General features: G+C 44.2%; 1 long non-coding RNA gene across 1 annotated transcript; it reads left to right on the forward strand.

Moving 5' to 3' along the window:
* Positions 1–669: 669 nt before the first annotated feature.
* LOC121866953 lies at positions 670–4,770 on the forward strand. The gene is made up of 2 exons (XR_006089052.1): positions 670–875; positions 4,197–4,770. It is a non-coding gene; the product is annotated as an uncharacterized LOC121866953 (long non-coding RNA).
* Positions 4,771–17,074: the final 12,304 nt, after the last annotated feature.

A 17,074-nucleotide genomic window follows, 5' to 3' on the forward strand; every position in this document is an offset into this window, starting at 1 on the left:
AATGCTGCAGCTTCTGAGAATGGGGGGTTACTAGTAAGAGCAGAGACGTTACCGAGAACAATTTCTGGCTTGAATGTCATGTACACTAATACTGACACATTCCTTGATAAGAGAGAGGAGTTTGAAACACTACTGAAAGTACACCAGCCAGATATTTTAGGAGTTGTAGAACTATTGTACAAGAACAGGGGAATCGACTCATTTACGAACCTTTCCCAAGAAACTTGCAAGAGGGGTGTGGTTTTCTATGCTAGGCAAGACCTTAGAGCCAGCCAGGCGAGGGTATAGGTGTCATGATCGTAATGACGACTAGCCTGTTAAAACCTAATAATTCATATTACGCTATACGCCCACAAAACCTTCTGAGTCTCCCAGTGGAAACGTCCTCCGTTTTCTCTGTATCCTTGACGACGTCATCCAGATGCCGTATTTTGGTGGAACGAGATTCGTAAACTCTTTTGCATCTACAAAGACCTGTAAACCCTTTTTCACCTATGAATATGAGAGACCCTGATACTCATAGTGAAATTGTTGTAAGGATGTTAACTAAGGAATTAGTTAATTTACCTGAAAGGAACCGTTAAACCTACTTGTTTGTGAATGTAATCAGACGCTACTTGCTTAGGCTCCGCCCACGGGGATTGCCATCCAGAACCTTTTGTGATCAATTTGATTCTTGCCTTTGAAAGCTCAGTCAGAGCATAGTTTGTGAAGAGAATATTAGGGAATGAAACTGAGTTCGTAGTCTCAGTTTCAAACGTCAGAGTGGACAGTAACGTAATACAGTGATAGTGAGTAGGTGGCATCCGAACCTGGCGGGCAGTGGAGAGAGTGAGCTGGGCAGTTTTCGTAAGCACATCCTCATCACCCCACAGGTATGTGTCCACTTTCTCCGAGTTGTAACTCGCCGCCATTTTAAGTGATTTGACCTAATTAATAGTTTGATTATGCAAGTGTTACAGTAATGTAGCTGATGTGCTTTGAGTAAAGTATTTTTACGCCCTTAACGTCCTTTTGAAACGTTGATGTTCGCTTTCAACCTTTAGTAAGCTCATCCTCATCACCCCACAGGGTCCTGTCGGAGTCTAAGCCTGTCTGTACTTTTACTTTTATCCTCTTCGCCACTGATCGGCTCGTTAGCCGCTTGGGCGATCGGTCACGACTCTTTTCCTTTATATTCTTCACCAAAAGGTCGGCTCGCTAGCCGCCCGGGCGATCGGTCACGTCTCTGTCACGCACTGTTGGCAAATACTGGGCATGCACCGGCTCCTGAATGTACCTGAACCCGCTCCAGTGTTGGTCAAGTCTTCTCTTGAAAGAGCTCACACTCGGTGCCGTCACAACACTTTCTGGTAGATTGTTCCAAGAGTTTACAACCCTCACTCCGAAAAAGTTTGCCCTCACGGTTTTCCGGACTTGCGGCTTCTTCAATCTTGAGCTGTGACCCCTTGTGGGGCGAGCGTCCGCCAGCTCCAAGTAAGGACACTCAACTGAGTAGTGCCCCCTGAGATGCTATAAACCTCAACTAGGTCCCCCCTTGCCCGTCTGTAGTATAAGCTAGGCAAGTTCAGGCGCTCCAATCTCGCAGGGTAGCTGAGATGCCGAAGTGCAGGCACCAGCTTGGTGGCCCTCCTTTGAACATTTTCAACCAACTGACAGTCCCTAGCATATCTCGGGGACCAGATGGGGTGACAGTACTCCAGATGGGGAAGCACTTCACTCCTGAAGATCGTCACGAGGGACGGACCGTCTAGATATCTGAACGACCTTCTTATAAGACCCAATAATTTATTTGCCTGATTTACCTTCTTCTCACAATGGCCCGAGAACTTCAGCTCATTGTCAACATACACACCTAGGTCCTTCTCACACACAGTCTCAACTAGTACATTTTCTTCATCCCGTTGGGACATATGGTACGCCTCCTTACCGTTGGTACGCCCCAGGTGCATCCTCTTACACTTCGTGACATTGAATCTCAGCAGCCATTCCTTCGACCATTCCTGGAGCCCACAGAGGTCCTTCTGCAGCTCTTCACAGTCCGCTTGGTTCTTAATTTCCCGAAATAACTTGGCGTCATCGGCAAACATTTGTATGGAGGAGTGTACAACGTCAGGCATATCATTTATGAAACAAACAAACAACAGCGGGCCCAATACACTACCCTGCGGTACCCCACTTGTTACAGGTACAGATGACGATTTCGTGCCATTAATCACCACACATTGCTTGCGGTCATGTAGAAAGTCTTCTATCCACGCTAGGACATTTCCCCGAATTCCGTACCCTTCCAGTTTGATTTTCAGCCTTTCGTGGGGTACACTGTCGAAAGCCTTGGCAAAATCTAGGTAAATATTGTCGATATTACCACCCCGTTCTAGAATATGGGTCCAAATATCCAATACCTTGAGCAATTGTGTCAAGCAAGAGCGCCCCGGCATAAAACCGTGTTGGCAATCTTTTACAAGGTTGTTTCGTAGTAGATGTTCCATCGCTGCATCTCTGATAATACTCTCAAGTACTTTACATATTATGCTGGTCAGGCTCACCGGTCTATAGTTGTTCGTGGAGTGCCTATCGCCCTTCTTGAAGATAGGACTCACATAAGCCACTTTCCATTCACTGGGGACCATTTGTTCATCCAGGCATTTACAAAACAGAATCTTCAGGGGCTCTGCAAGCTCGTTGCACAGCTCCCTTAGCACTCTAGGATGCACCATGTCAGGTCCAGGACTCTTATGGACCTTTAGCCTGGACAGTTTATTTCTAATACCCTCTTCTGTGAACACAATGTGGGTCAGTGCTGTGTCGAACCGTCTGTCCTCAAACGCAGGAAGGTTAGTTGCATCCTCTCTTGTGAACACTGAGGAAAAGAAGCTGTTCAATGCCTCAGCTTTATCCTGGTCAGAATCTGCGTAACTACCATCTTCAAGCCTCAGGTCTGATACTCCTACTCGCGTTTTCAATTTCGACTTTGCATAGCGGTAAAACGCCTTTGGGTTTGACTTGACCTCGCGTGCAACCAGCCTTTGGAACTCCTTTTCAGCCCTCCTACACTCTATCTTTGCTTGGTTTCTGGCTCTTGCATACATCCTCCTGTCTTGCTCATCGTTTGACCCAACCCACGTCTTGAATTTCTGGGTTTTCTTCTTAATTTTGTCGACCGCCGCATGGTTCATGTGTAGGGATCCCCTCGTATTCCTAGAAGCACTGGGTTTGGTCTTGGGTATATATTTATCGATCAAATGGGTCATTTTACTAGTTATGATATTCAGCGTAGTGTCTGCGTTCTTGTACCTTAATAAGTCAGGCCAGTTGATACCCCTCATCTCTTCCCTCATCCCATTGTAATTTCCCTTGTAATATTTGCACCTTGGCCTGGCCTTATCTTGAACTAGGTAACAGTTAAATCTGAATGACAACACTGTATGGTGACTGGTGCCAACTGGGGCAAGGTGTTCCAGTTTGGCCACCATACCCTCCTCGTTTGTTATGATGAGGTCAAGTGGCTTGGGTGTTTGTTCCCCTCTGTAATGTGTCGGGTCTCTCACATGTTGGAACAGAAAATTATCTCTCAGAGTTTCTACAAAAAGAGTAGCAGGATTATTCAAGTCATTCGGGGTTGACTCGTTTCTCCAGTCGATGTCGCCATAGTTAAAGTCCCCCATGATAAGGAGGTGGCTGGGGTTGAGCATCGCCGCATTGTTTATTAAGGTTCTTAAGTTCCTTTGATTTAGTGGGCCACAGTTCGGGGATCTGTAGATACACCCGACGATAAGTAAGTCCCCTCCCTTTAATTTAATTTTACACCACTTGGACTCTTCAAAGACATCCTCTCCCTGTACCCTCGCCTGGCTGGCTCTAAGGTCTTGCCTAGCGTAGATAACCACACCCCTCCTGCAGGATTCTTGAGTTAGGTTCGTAAATGAGTCATATCCAGCAATACTGAACTCACATTCCTCTGGGTCGATTCTCCTGTTCTTGTACAACAGTTCTACAACTCCTACAATATCTGGTTGGTGTACTCTTAGTAGTGTTTCAAACTCCTCCCTCTTATCAAGGAACGTGTCGGTATTAGTGTACATGACATTCAAGCCAGAATTTGTTCTCGGTAACGTCTCTGCTCTTAGTAATAAACCCGCTCCACCCACATTCTCAGAAGCTGCAGCATTTGCTAAGTACACTGTATTTTGCAGGGGGACGCCTCCACTGGTTTGGGAGATGTATGAAGACCATTAGAATCGGGTAACTCCGTGAATCCCGAGCGTCAGGAATCCACTACCACCCATGGGCCCCATAGCTGGCCAGCCTTCACCTGATGCATTCACTGCCCACGTGGTGACCAAGGAATATCAGGCCCCCCAAACAACAGCCAGCCCCCATCATTGGTGGATGAGTCCATGACTCAGTAGGGCTAATTGGTGGTTGTGTTATTCCACTGGAATTATCTGAGTTTGTTGGATGGTGCCACGTGGTGAGGAAACTACCATGGCTGCCGCTTGAGTATTACTTCTGGTGCTGTTGAGTGTTATGTCTGATGCTGCTTAAGCAGTCAAGTGTCGTAACTGGCGTCATTGCCACGGGTTTTAATGGTGCTAAGGTGCTGAGAGAGAGTTTAGGTGTGTTATTGTGTATGTACAGTACACCCAGTCGTGGTGTAAGTAGAAATTGGGCCTAAGGGCCTCAGTACAAAGTGAGTTCCTATTTGCTCATGAAACCTAACGTCATTTAATAACCATTTTGTGTTTTTAATAAACCATTTTATTTGTATGTTGGGTCTATTATTCACCTGCAGTTGTTCACCGTTATTCCTTCCTATTACTTGATACCATAATTACATGTACCCATGGGCCTAACCCACGAGTCACACTACCACAGGTCAGAGGTTGAAGTATTTAAGTTAAAGTAATGTAGATAAGAGTCCACTCTCTTATATAGGGAGAGGATGTTTTTGAAGAGTCCAAGTGGTGTAAAATTAAATTAAAGGGAGGGAATTTACTTATCGTCGGGTGTATCTATAGATCCCCAAACTGTGACCCACTAAATCAAAGGAGCTTAAAAGCCTTAATAGACAACGCGGCGATGCTCAACCCCAGCCACCTCCTTATCACGGGGGACTTTAACTATGGCGACATCGACTGGAGAAACGAGTTCACCCCAAATGACTTGAATAGCCCTGCTGCTCTTTTTGTAGAAACTCTGAGAGATAATTTTCTGTTCCAACATGTTAGAGACCCGACACATTACAGAGGGGAGCAAACACCCAAGCCACTTGACCTCATCATAAAAAATGAGGAGGGTATGGTGGCCAAACTGGAACACCTTGCCACAGTTGGCATCAGTCACCATATAGTGTTGTCATTCAGATTTAACTGTTACTTAGTTCAGGATAAGGCCAAGCCAAGGTGCAAATATTACAAGGGAAATTACAACGGGGTGAGGGAAGAGATGAGAGGTATCAACTGGCCTACCTCATTGGGGCACAGGAACGGAGACACTACGCTGAATATCATAACAAGTAAAGTGACCCATTTGATCGATAAATATGTACCCAAGACCAAATCCAGTGCCTCTAGGAATACGAGGGGATCCCTACACATGAACCACGCGGGGGTCGACAGAGGTAAGAAGAAAACCCAGAAATTCAAGACGTGGGTTGGGTCAAACAAGGAGCAGGACAAGAGTATGTATGCAAGAGCCAGCAACCAAGGAAAGATAGGGTGTAGAAGGGCTGAAAAGGAGTTCCAGAGGCTGGTTGCAAGCGAGGTCAAGTCAAACCCAATGGCGTTTTACTGCTATGCAAAGTCGAAATTAAAAACGCGAGTAGGAGTATCAGACCTGAGGCTTGAAGATGGTAGTTACGCAAATTCTGACCAGGATAAAGCTGAGGCATTGGACAGCTTCTTTTCCTCGGTGTTCACAAGAGAGGATGCAATTAACCTTCCTGCGTTTGAGGACAGACGGCTCGACACAGCACTGACCCACATTGTGTTCACAGAAGAGGGCCGTGACATGGTGTATCCTAAAGTGCTAAGAGAGTTGTACAACGAACTTGCCGAGCCCCTGAAGATCCTGTTTTGGAAAGTGGCTTATGTGAGTCCTATCTTCAAGAAGGGCGATCGTCACTCCACGAACAACTATAGACCGGTGAGCCTGACCAGCGTAATATGTAAAGTACTTGAGAGTATTATCAGCGATGCCGCAATGGAACATCTACTACGAAACAACCTTGTAAAGGAATGCCAACACAGTTTTATGCCGGGGCACTCCTGCTTAACACAATTGCTCAAGATATTGGATATTTGGACCCAGATTCTGGAACGGAGTGGTAATATCAACAATATTTACCTAGATTTTTCCAAGGCTTTCGACAGTGTACCCCACGAATAGCTGAAAATCAAACTGGAAGGGTACGGAATTCGGGGAAATGTCCTAGCGTGGATAGAAGACTTTCTACATGACCGCAAGCACTGTGTGGTGATTAATGGCACGAAATCATCATCCGTACCTGTCACAAGTCGGATACCACAGGGCAGTGTAATGGGCCCGCTGTTGTTTGTTTGTTACATAAAGGACATGCCTGACGTTGTACACTCCCCCATACAAATGTTTGCCGATGACGCCAAGTTGTTTCGGGAAATGAAGAACCAAGAGGACTGTTACGTTGGTTAATTCCCCATTTAACCAGGTTGGAACACATAATATATATATTGGGTTTTTAGTAACAAAACCCAATTGAAGTTTCTTGTTTTATTACAAAAGGATTATGTCTATAATTCCTGAGTGTAGATCAACTGTAAGTTCCACTATTTATGAGTGAATGAAATAGAGGACGGCGTTTATATATATAAACGTGAATCAACGTCCGTTCAATAAACCTTGGTGTGAGTGACTGACTAAGGCATCGCTCTAGTGCGCCCTTACATAAATGCTGACATATGGGCTTCTCCCTCTTGGGAAAGTTACCCTTCACGTGATCAGCTCATTTCTTACTCATGGTTAGTGGAAAGTTACAGGTGGAGAATCTGAATATAAATCAGATGTAAGAACCCATTTATATAATACGTTCTGTTGATGAGACAGGGGCCATTACATCGCTCGGTCACCTATAGCCAAGCTCCGTGAGGCCTAAATAAGCTCACAGAATACACTACATCCTAGACAACCCTAGCCATGTTATAAACAGAGGTGTAGACACTAAGCTGGGGATTCTACTACTGTAGGGGTATTAGCTACTACAGGGGACCTAAACTTTAGTGTCTTATGGGTTAGAATGTTATGAACAACGTTCATCTTGGATGACACTGACTTATAATAACAGAACAGAAACATGATTGCCAAAATTAACATAATTTAGGGAATTGTGAGGCTTGGTATAGCAAATTCCCGTGATAGATAAAATGTCAAATTATTACTCAAATCAGCAAATTGTGTCTCTTTCAAGAAAGCTATGACTTTTAATTTCTCTGAAACAATTTGAATATCTTTCATAGTGAAATTCATGACAGGAAGTGGAATTAAGGCAGACTTGAGTTTTATATTTAAGGCAAAGTGCTGATGAGTAGGCAAGGTCCGTAATGTACCACCAGTGATTTCACAGTAATCCGGAGCCTTGTAATGCCCTTTCACAACTAGCTGCTTAACACCATCATGGCATTTTAAAATAACAGTAGTAGTATTTGTTAAGAACAAGTACTGCACATTGTGAAGATGAGCGTGAAACACAGTTTTGAGACTAACTGGCCTATAGCTGCATTGCGCAAGTGCTGTGCATACATTGGTTTGTATGACTGCCAATTCACATATTCCCTCTGCAGCAGGAATAAACGCGAACATGTAGGCTGCACATACGTGTAGGTGTAGATATGACGACTTATACCGTGACAGTACCTTAGGATCCTCTATTGCCAATAAAGAATAATCTTCATCCATTAGGAAAAGTTCTTTAGGCCTATCCAGCGTATACAAACCAGGAGAAGGGTTCTAAATGCCATGCATTAAACTGATGTTGCCCTCGCAAAGGAATGTGGATGAGGATAGCATTGTGCGTGAGAGTCGACTCCAAAAGCGGGTAATAATATTCAACCTCATTGTCATTAAAAATAGGAGTTAAGTTATACTGCAACTTGGCTATCTGTGAAGCGTCAAGAAGCGTCTGCACAGGCACAAGCTTTGCGTCCACACGTCCTATCCCTGCATCTACAATGCTGTCAATTAGTTGATTTTCACAGGTTACAATCTTCTGAACTGAAATTTCCGCAGTATGCAAATATTTTGTGAAATAAAGGAGCCATTCTAACGTCGGGATTGATTTCTGTAACCTACTAACAATCCTCGATACTTGGTTAGACTCCGTTATTATTGCATTAACCTTTGATTCTAAAGCAGTAATCGCATGAAAGGTTTGAGAAACAACACGATACTGCCGAGACACAGCTTGAACGACAATGTTCATTCGGTCCCCCTGCCTGTGGGACATCATGGAACAATGTTATAATCGCTTTACACAACGTGTCAGGTACGGATATTTGAGAAACATTACCCTCTGGCGTCTTTTTTGACCTATGGAGTATGTTATGTCGTAATTCAAACTGACTTAAGGGAAGAATTAATTTGGGGAGCTTAACATCCTCTCCTGATTCGAGAGCAAAAATGACTGCTGACCATAATGGGTCGCGTCGTTGCTCATCTTCCAGTTGCGAAAGAGTGAAGGTTGATACAGGCATTACTGGTGCTATATTTCTTGACAGAGCGTCGGCGACAATATTCGCCCTCCCAGGTAAATACCTAAACGCGGGGTCAAACTCTTGAATTGTCAGATACCAGCGTACTAATCTGCCTGATAAGTTTCTGCCATGGAACAGCTCAGTTACTGTCGCATGATCAGTAAAAACAGTTATCTTATATCCAAAGATAATGTCTTTAAATTTCTTAAGTGCCCACACAACGGCTAACGTTTCTAAATGCGTTACCGAATAACGTGTTTCAGCATCAATAAGCTTGCGACTTGCAAAAGCTATCACTCTAAACTTTCTACGCGGATCCTCTTGCATGAGCACGGCTCCGATTCCAAGACCAGAAGCGTCAGTACAGAGAGTGAAAGGTTGAGTGTAGTCAGGGAATGCTAGAACAGGGGCATTAGTAAGCGCTATCTTCAATGCCGCAAAACTATTTTCGTGTTCAGCATCCCATATAAACATTGCATCTTTCTTGAGCAACCTTGTTAGGGGCGATGCTAATGTTGCATAGTTCTTGATAAAAGAACGATAATATCCAGATAAGCCAAGAAAACTACGCACATGATCAACTGAAGTAGGACGCGGGAACTTAAATACAGCATTGATTTTATCATCTACTGTGTGGATGCCCTCACCGTCAACTACATGACCAAGGAAATGGATTCTGGATTTTAAAAACTCACACTTCGAGAGTTTAATTTTAAGGCCTGCTGTGGAAAGTTTGTCCAACACTTCATGCAGTATAATCAGATGGGAATCAACGTCCTTACTGACTACTATTAGATCATCCAAATAAGCGCAGACTGTGGTACCAATCAACCCGGCAAACAGGGTGTTGATCATTCTTTGAAATGTTAGTAAGGCATTTCTGAGACCAAATGGCATTCGGAGGAACTCAAAGTGGCCCAGGGGCTTGCTTAACGCCGTGACCTCTCGTGATTTCTCATCGAGTGGTATCTGTAAAGGCCTGGGAATTAGGGATAGAAATCCCTTACCAGACTAATCAGGTTCTTAATAAAGGAAAGTCAAGGACCATGGTTTTCTGAGGAATAGCAAACAACCGTTTGAGATTGACATCTCTTAACTGTAAGAAATATAACACAAAACTCTGACACCACTCAACAAACATCAAATAATAACGGGAGTTAAACAATTAATGCAGTCAATAGTTAATGGAGTTAAACAATTAAGGGAAGCAAACAATTAAAGGAATCAAACAATTAATGGGAGTCAACAATTGATAGAATAGAACAATAAAGAGGAGTCAGCAATTAATGGAATCAAACAATGAACAGATATTCCCTACGGCAGTGGCCCTGGGGGAAGGTTCTGGAACACTGTGATGCACACTCAGGGTAGAGAAGCGTCCATTCAACTCCACACTCGAGCAACAGCGGCTGAATGTCTTGAAATGGCAGGAGAACGCCGGGGCACAGACGGAATGAGATGAACTGACCGTCGTGGTATGTGGTAGTGGTAGATGACCAGAGAATTGACAGTCGATAGGTGAAGGTCTGGGGACACAGCCCACGAGTCCAGGACCTATGATGAGATCACAGCCAGAATTTGACAAACAGCTGGGTAGCTAGATAGTGACTGTATGGCGGCTGGGGTGAATCTGCCGGTGACACGGGTAGCAGCTGCCGTTCTCACCTCTGTCCAACCACCCAAGTGTTCGTCACACTAGCAAACAAGCGAGTAAGCAGCGGTAATGGGCAGGAAGATAGTTTCCGCCCTTACACCCACTAAGCAAATCTAAGTTGCTAAATAGTACATTTTGCCTGTTCTATTCAGAATCCAGTACGTTCATTCACAATCAACCAGCGTATTGTGCCTAGTACGGAGACCATGACAACCTCTTTATTTCAGTAATCGTTTCCGGGGAGACATACAAGACTCAGCCGTGTGCACATCGCTCGTCAGGTAGTTCAATATTGGTGAATTCTATTCTGTAAATGAGCATTTTCAAATCAGAAAATGATCTTCCAATCCATGTTGCTGCCAGTAATCCATGCTGGTGCGTGGGTGTGAGGTCATGAGGGTGTTTCTTTCCTGACGCATGTCTCGCCTTCCTTTAATGGGATTGGTGAGTCAACACTTTCGGACCCAGAGATAGGTTCAGGAATGATTTGGAAGGTTGTAGGAACACTCAAATGTAATAGTATTATTGTCGTGGACGAACATCTAGCCATGGTTCTGCTCTGGAGTTCTGGAGCACTCCAAGCAACCCGTCAGCTGGGTAAATTGAACCAAGCGAACTCACATAAAGTCCGCGCAGAAGAACTGGCTGCCCTGAAAATCTGAGAGCAGTAATGCTCATCTTGTTAATGCTGTCAACTGAGGCCTGAGTACTTTCGAGTCGGCGTTATTTGTGCTCTCCATCGAAGTCAAGAGGGAATTGGTATTGTAACCCCTGATAGATGTCAAGGCCAAGACATTGAAGTATGTAATTCAAAGGATATCAGAAGTCAATCTTGGTAGCAGGAACTCCTCGTGTTAAGCGCTACTATAACAGACGCCAGTAGGAAGTGCTGCAGAGGAGAAGCAGGAAACACTGCACTATCCCTCCGCGACAGAGCGCCGGTCTTTCCCTGACTTTGGTCTGGTGGATGCTTCGTTTACGCTTGTACGACACTAAGCCACTTAAAGTCTACATTCATAGCCTTCTATTACGGAAGCCGGCCTCGGTGTGCTATGAGATGTACTGACTTGTGAAAGTGCACCACTTGCGCCTTATGGGTAGGTGAGTAGCCACTTTGAAGACTCTAGAGAAGGACTTTGATCTTCAGAATGAGTCTCTTTAATTTTGCAAGGTAATGACAATCCAACAGAGCCGAAAACAGTCTTCACTGGTGAGTGTCTTCTTTTCACATTATGTATACACGGAAATCATATCATCAAGAAGTACTCCCTTGCCGCGTCCGCGTTCAGGGCAATCGGTTTACTGGTGTCGTATGAGTGAATTCTGGGGTGTGGTGTCATCTGTGCCATCTGTGTCAGTGTCAGCCATGATGGCTGTGCCACTAAAGGCTCGTATGTCAAGGGACAGAGTCTGTTTGCGTATTCAACCAGAGATTCAGTAGGTGGGTCTAAACCAAAACCTCCTGCAGCTCGATCGTAGAGGGATTGAATGAAACAGGAAACCACCACACCTGTATCAACGTTTCTGGCCGTCGCCGAGATTAATGGCATTGGCCTTACCAATTTGAATTTCGGTGTCGCTTCCATATCCGGCAAACTCTTCCTGCGATGGCTGATCGCCACGACTGTTCGGCGAAATCGACGGCACACAAACGGTCTGCAAACCAATATCTAGTGATCCATTGTATTCGGCCCGAACTGGGACCCGCTCTACAACATTCCAAAGGTTTGAATTTCTTTAGTTAGGCGTAAGCGAAGTTCATGATTCAAATGATTACCGAAGGCGATCCTGGCAGCGTATAACGCAAATGCTTATCATTTTGTTATTTTTACCGGTATGGGGTTTTATCAAACAAAAAGAATCGAGAATCGCGTTAAAAGCGCGAACATTATCAGACGAAGAGAAGAAACAGTAAGTTAGTACTTTATCTAAATCGAAAGCTAGAAAGCGAACGTGGAAAACATTGTTGATACAGAATGATACCCTGTCACCCGACCGAAGTTAGGAAATTCATCATAGAAACCTGTATAGTACTTATATATTGACGTAACTGTAAAATACGACGGCTTAAGTCGTCAAATGATTCCTCAATTAATTTGTCATCATTTCTCCCTACTGAATATGTCTAACTGGTAAGCTTCCTGTCAAGTTCAAAATCAACTTTGCTAGATATGTAATCTTAGATCATCTATTAGTAAATTATCGTAAATAGATGTTAGGGTTTATAAGGCCATCAGCTTGAGGAATAGAAACTGGAAATATTTTAAAGAAGTTCCATTTAGTTGGTGGGGCGAACCTAAAAATAGTGTCGAGCCGGACACTCTGCGTGTATATGGGTAGATGAACCGCGGAAAGTGAAAGTCCGGTTCTGGCGAGGCACCGCGTAAATGAGAAAACGCGGAAAGTGAAACCGCGTAAAGCAGGGTAATACTGTATGTATACTTTAAATACCTATTACGGGGGTTCACTGCGTCTGTTTAGAAAAAACGATCCTTCTAGTTGATATCTGCAGTGGGGAGGGTAGGTGTGGCCTCGTCACTCTTCCTTCACTGCGCGCGCCGCTAGCTGGCGTCCCTGGCAACGAGTATGACATAGGATGACGTGCAGGAATCTGAAGTCGGGCGAGTCCACGATAGGGGATTACCTCCACTTTATGACAAATGTTTGCTGAGATGAGGGATACGAGTCTTCTTGCTTCTGCTGAGCCGCTGTCGCTTCTGCCGTGTGCCAAACCTCTGCAGTCTCGTATATATGGAGAACTGTCTGATGACACCGGATATACTGCAATCGACGCTCGCAACACCACACAACTGTCCAGCTACTTGTGAAATGTCACTTGTTAGTAAAGTTTATGAAACCACTGCAACACTGTACTGTAGAATGCTGACTTGGGGCATCTTTACTTGTTATTAACAGGATTTTCACCAAACAGGCTGTATGATATATTAATAATTCTGCACCTCTTGAGGGTGTCAGAGATGAGGAGCACTCACTAATTATCACTCGATACGGGATATAGTTTTAACACTCGGATTATGTAACATGTCACTGTTCTTTGTTTTCACAAAATACAGACGTCTTGGTATGTCTACCGGCAAATCATATTTGTTAACCACCAGGCTGCCACCTATATGTTACGTTGGTTAATTCTCCAGTTAACCAGGTTGGTAACACATGTAATATAATTGGGCTTTTGGTAACGAAACCCATTTGACGTTTCTTGTTTTATAATAAAAGTATTATGTTTATAATTCCTGAGTGTATATCAACCGTAAGTTCCACTATTTATGAGTGAATGAGAAAGAGGACTGCGTTTCTGTAATATAAACGTGGATCAACGTCCGTTCGATAAAAGTTGGTGTGAGTGACTGACGAAGGCATCGCACTAGTGCTCGCTTACATAGATGCTGACATATGGGCTTCTCCCTCTTGGGGAAGTTACCCTTCACGTGAACAGTTCATGTCTTACTCATAGTTAGTGGAAAGTTACAGGTGGTGAATCTGAATATGTCAGAAGTAACCCATTTATATAATACTTCTGTTGATGAGACAGGGGCCATTACACTCTCGCTATCCTGATTTCGTAGTCTCTCTTTGCTTTCCTTACATTTTTCTTAACATTCCTAGATAGTTCATTATACCTATTGCTGAGCTGCTCCTCCCCTCCCTTTAATTTCTTATAAATTCCTTTCTTTATTCCTATGTCATGTTTAAGTTTTCTGGTCATCCACCTTGATTCATTCTTATTTGACCTAATTTTTTGGTATGGTATATTTTGTTCTTGTGCTTTACGTAGTATACAAGTGAAAATATTATAGTCATGATCAAGTGTTGTGTCATCTGTGACCTCACCCTTTCCTACTGGGGACTGACCTGACTGTTCCCAGGTGACCTTACCTAGGTACCTTCTTAACCCCTGATAATCTGCCAATCGAAAGTTTGGGACTCTGACCATATTGTCATTGTTTTTCGTTTCCCATTTTAATGTGAACCTGATTTCTTGTGATCACTGTTCCCTAGTTCTTCCTCTACTGTGATATCTCTGATAATATTTTCTTTATTTGTTAATACTAGGCCTAATATATTGTTACCTCTAGTAGGTTCTGTAATTAGTTTCAAAAAATTGTCCTGTACTGCATCTAGGAAGTCTTCAGATTCATAGTCACCTACAATGTTGTCCCAGTCAATATTTCTGAAGTTGAAATCCCCCATAATGCACAGGTTGTTGTATCTTGCTGCCCTACTCATTTCCTGCCATAAGGGCTGAGCTGCTTCTTTCCCAAGACTTGGGGGCCTGTAAATCACTCCCATAATTTAGTTTTTCTCTTCCTTCCGCAATTTCTACCCATACAGACTCGGTTCCTATTTCACCCTTTATTGAATTATTAATGCAACATTTTAATGTATCCCTGACGAAGAGTGAGCGAGCCCTCCCCCTTTCATACCTTCCCAGTCCTTGTGAAAATGGTTGTACCCTTCCATGTGATACTCTGATAAAAAATTCTTGCTCGCCAGGTTCATCCAAGTTTCGGTGATTGCTATGACGTCTACATTCTCGGTACATACAACCGCTCTCAGCAAGTCTATTTTATTTCTAATGCTCCTACTGTTTGTATAGTATACATTTAAACATACCCTTCCCTGGTCCTGTTCTACCTCTTGTCCCGAGTAACCACTTTTACTCCCCACGACCTGCTTGTTTTTTTACTCCCACTTACCCCAACCTCTCTCTACTGGCGAAAGCCCCCCCTATGGAGTGACAATTTCACGCTCCAGGGATGCAGACAACGTCTTTACCCCCGCACGAGACAAGTGTACTCCGTCACGACTGTACAGGTAGTCGTTGCCATAGAATGGTTGCCAGTTAACTATGAATGCCCAACCATTGCTTGCACAATGTTTTTCCAGTCGGCAATTTATCAATTCATAGCAATTGCCCTGGATAGCCATTCACGACCAACTCCCCTTCTAGGCAAGACACCACATACTATCGGGATCCCTCCCCTGTCTCTAACCTTCCCCAGCGCCTCCCTATACCTCTTGAAAAGTTCCTCATTCCTAACTTTTCCTATGTCGTTACCTCCGACACAAAGACACACTACTGGATTGGTACCCTCCCCTGACAAATCCCTATCTATCCTCTGAGCTACATGCCCTATCCCAGCCCCAGGAAAACACACCCTAGTCCTACGTTTCCTATCTCTTGCACAAAAAGTCCTATCTAAGAACCTCACCTGGCTATCCCCAACTACCACGACCTTACCACTGGGCAGGGTCTGAACAACTGCCCTTTTCTCTCTTGGCACCACATCGTCCTGCCTCTTCTCTTCATCGTCCTGCCTCCTCTCCTCCTAGCCAGCTTCCTCCAACACTTGGTAGGGGCTACTGCACTCCACACCCTGGTCAGCTTTCCTGAGTCTGATCTTAGTCCCCTTGGAAGGAACCACTCTCCACGCCTGTTCCTCCTTCGCAGGTGTCCTGCTAGGCATGACACCTACTTGAAGGAGTTCAGTCCTGAGGGCTTTGTTCTCCCTCTTTAACACGTCCATATCTCTCCTCAACTGTTCCAGCTGACTTAACAAAGTAGCCAGGTTCCTCACACTCCATCCCTCTTCCCCCACACCACAACGATCCACGGCGGCCATTTCCTCTGGTCACTAGCAGGAGCACTTCGGGGCACGTCCTTCTCCAAGTTAGGTCAGGTGTGTGTGTGTGAAGTGTGTGTGAAGTGTGTGTGAAGTGTGTGTGAAGTGTGTGTGTGTGTGTGTGTTGCAAAATAAGGGATGTTTATACTCAAATTAATCGCTATCTTACAAGAATTCCAGTAAGAGATTGTAGTGGATACTCTCCCCTACAACTGCTAGTTGATCACTTGCCGTCCGTTTACCAGCCAATCAGCTGCGAGTTCCACAGACCGGGCCTCACTTTCAGACTGCGCGGTGATTGGCCAGTTATCGTCTTCACCTCAGCCAATCAGCAGTGCCGCTCACTTCCGATCTGTCTCTCTTATCCTGCAGAATCGTATAAATACCCCCCAGCCTCGCCGTGGCCAGGTGGGAAGTCATGTGGGCCAGCTTTGGACCTGTTTTTATTGTTGAATCATTATTATATTTTAACTTGATCAGCCTCTTATGGTGTACAATTCCTCATAAATTATATAACACCTTCAATAATAAAAAAAAACACAATACATGTACATAATTTATTTGACCTGAGAATAAAAGGATGAGCTGTATCCCTCCAGTGACATTGTAGGCTTATAATAATGGAGACTTAGACTTGATAAGGCTGGGCTTATAAGGGATGCAGATTTGAGTCATGACGGTACCTGTCCATGTACAGTGAGAATGAATTATCTTGTCAGCTTTGGCCAAAATATAATGAAACCTGACTGCCTTTAGACAGTGAATGGTGTCACTGGTGACCCCTTTCCAAGGTTCCATAGGTCTGCCAACAGTTTATGAGTTCTACACATACATGTGTCGAATGGCTCAACTGTTCTGCAATGTATTCGTCAAAATGCCCGGAAGATACTCCATTCTCTCACTGTACCTCCTCCCAAACACAGGTGTTCTCAAATGGATGTAGTATTTCTTTCATTAATTAAAAAGAACTGGTTTATGGGCATGGAGCATCAACATAATAAGGGTGAAAACAAATAAAATTTCATTCATGGTGGTGTTGTACCATCTTT

The sequence above is a fragment of the Homarus americanus genome, unplaced genomic scaffold, assembly GCF_018991925.1.
Source record: "Homarus americanus isolate GMGI-L3 unplaced genomic scaffold, GMGI_Hamer_2.0 scaffold43393, whole genome shotgun sequence".
Classification (NCBI taxonomy): domain Eukaryota; kingdom Metazoa; phylum Arthropoda; class Malacostraca; order Decapoda; family Nephropidae; genus Homarus; species Homarus americanus.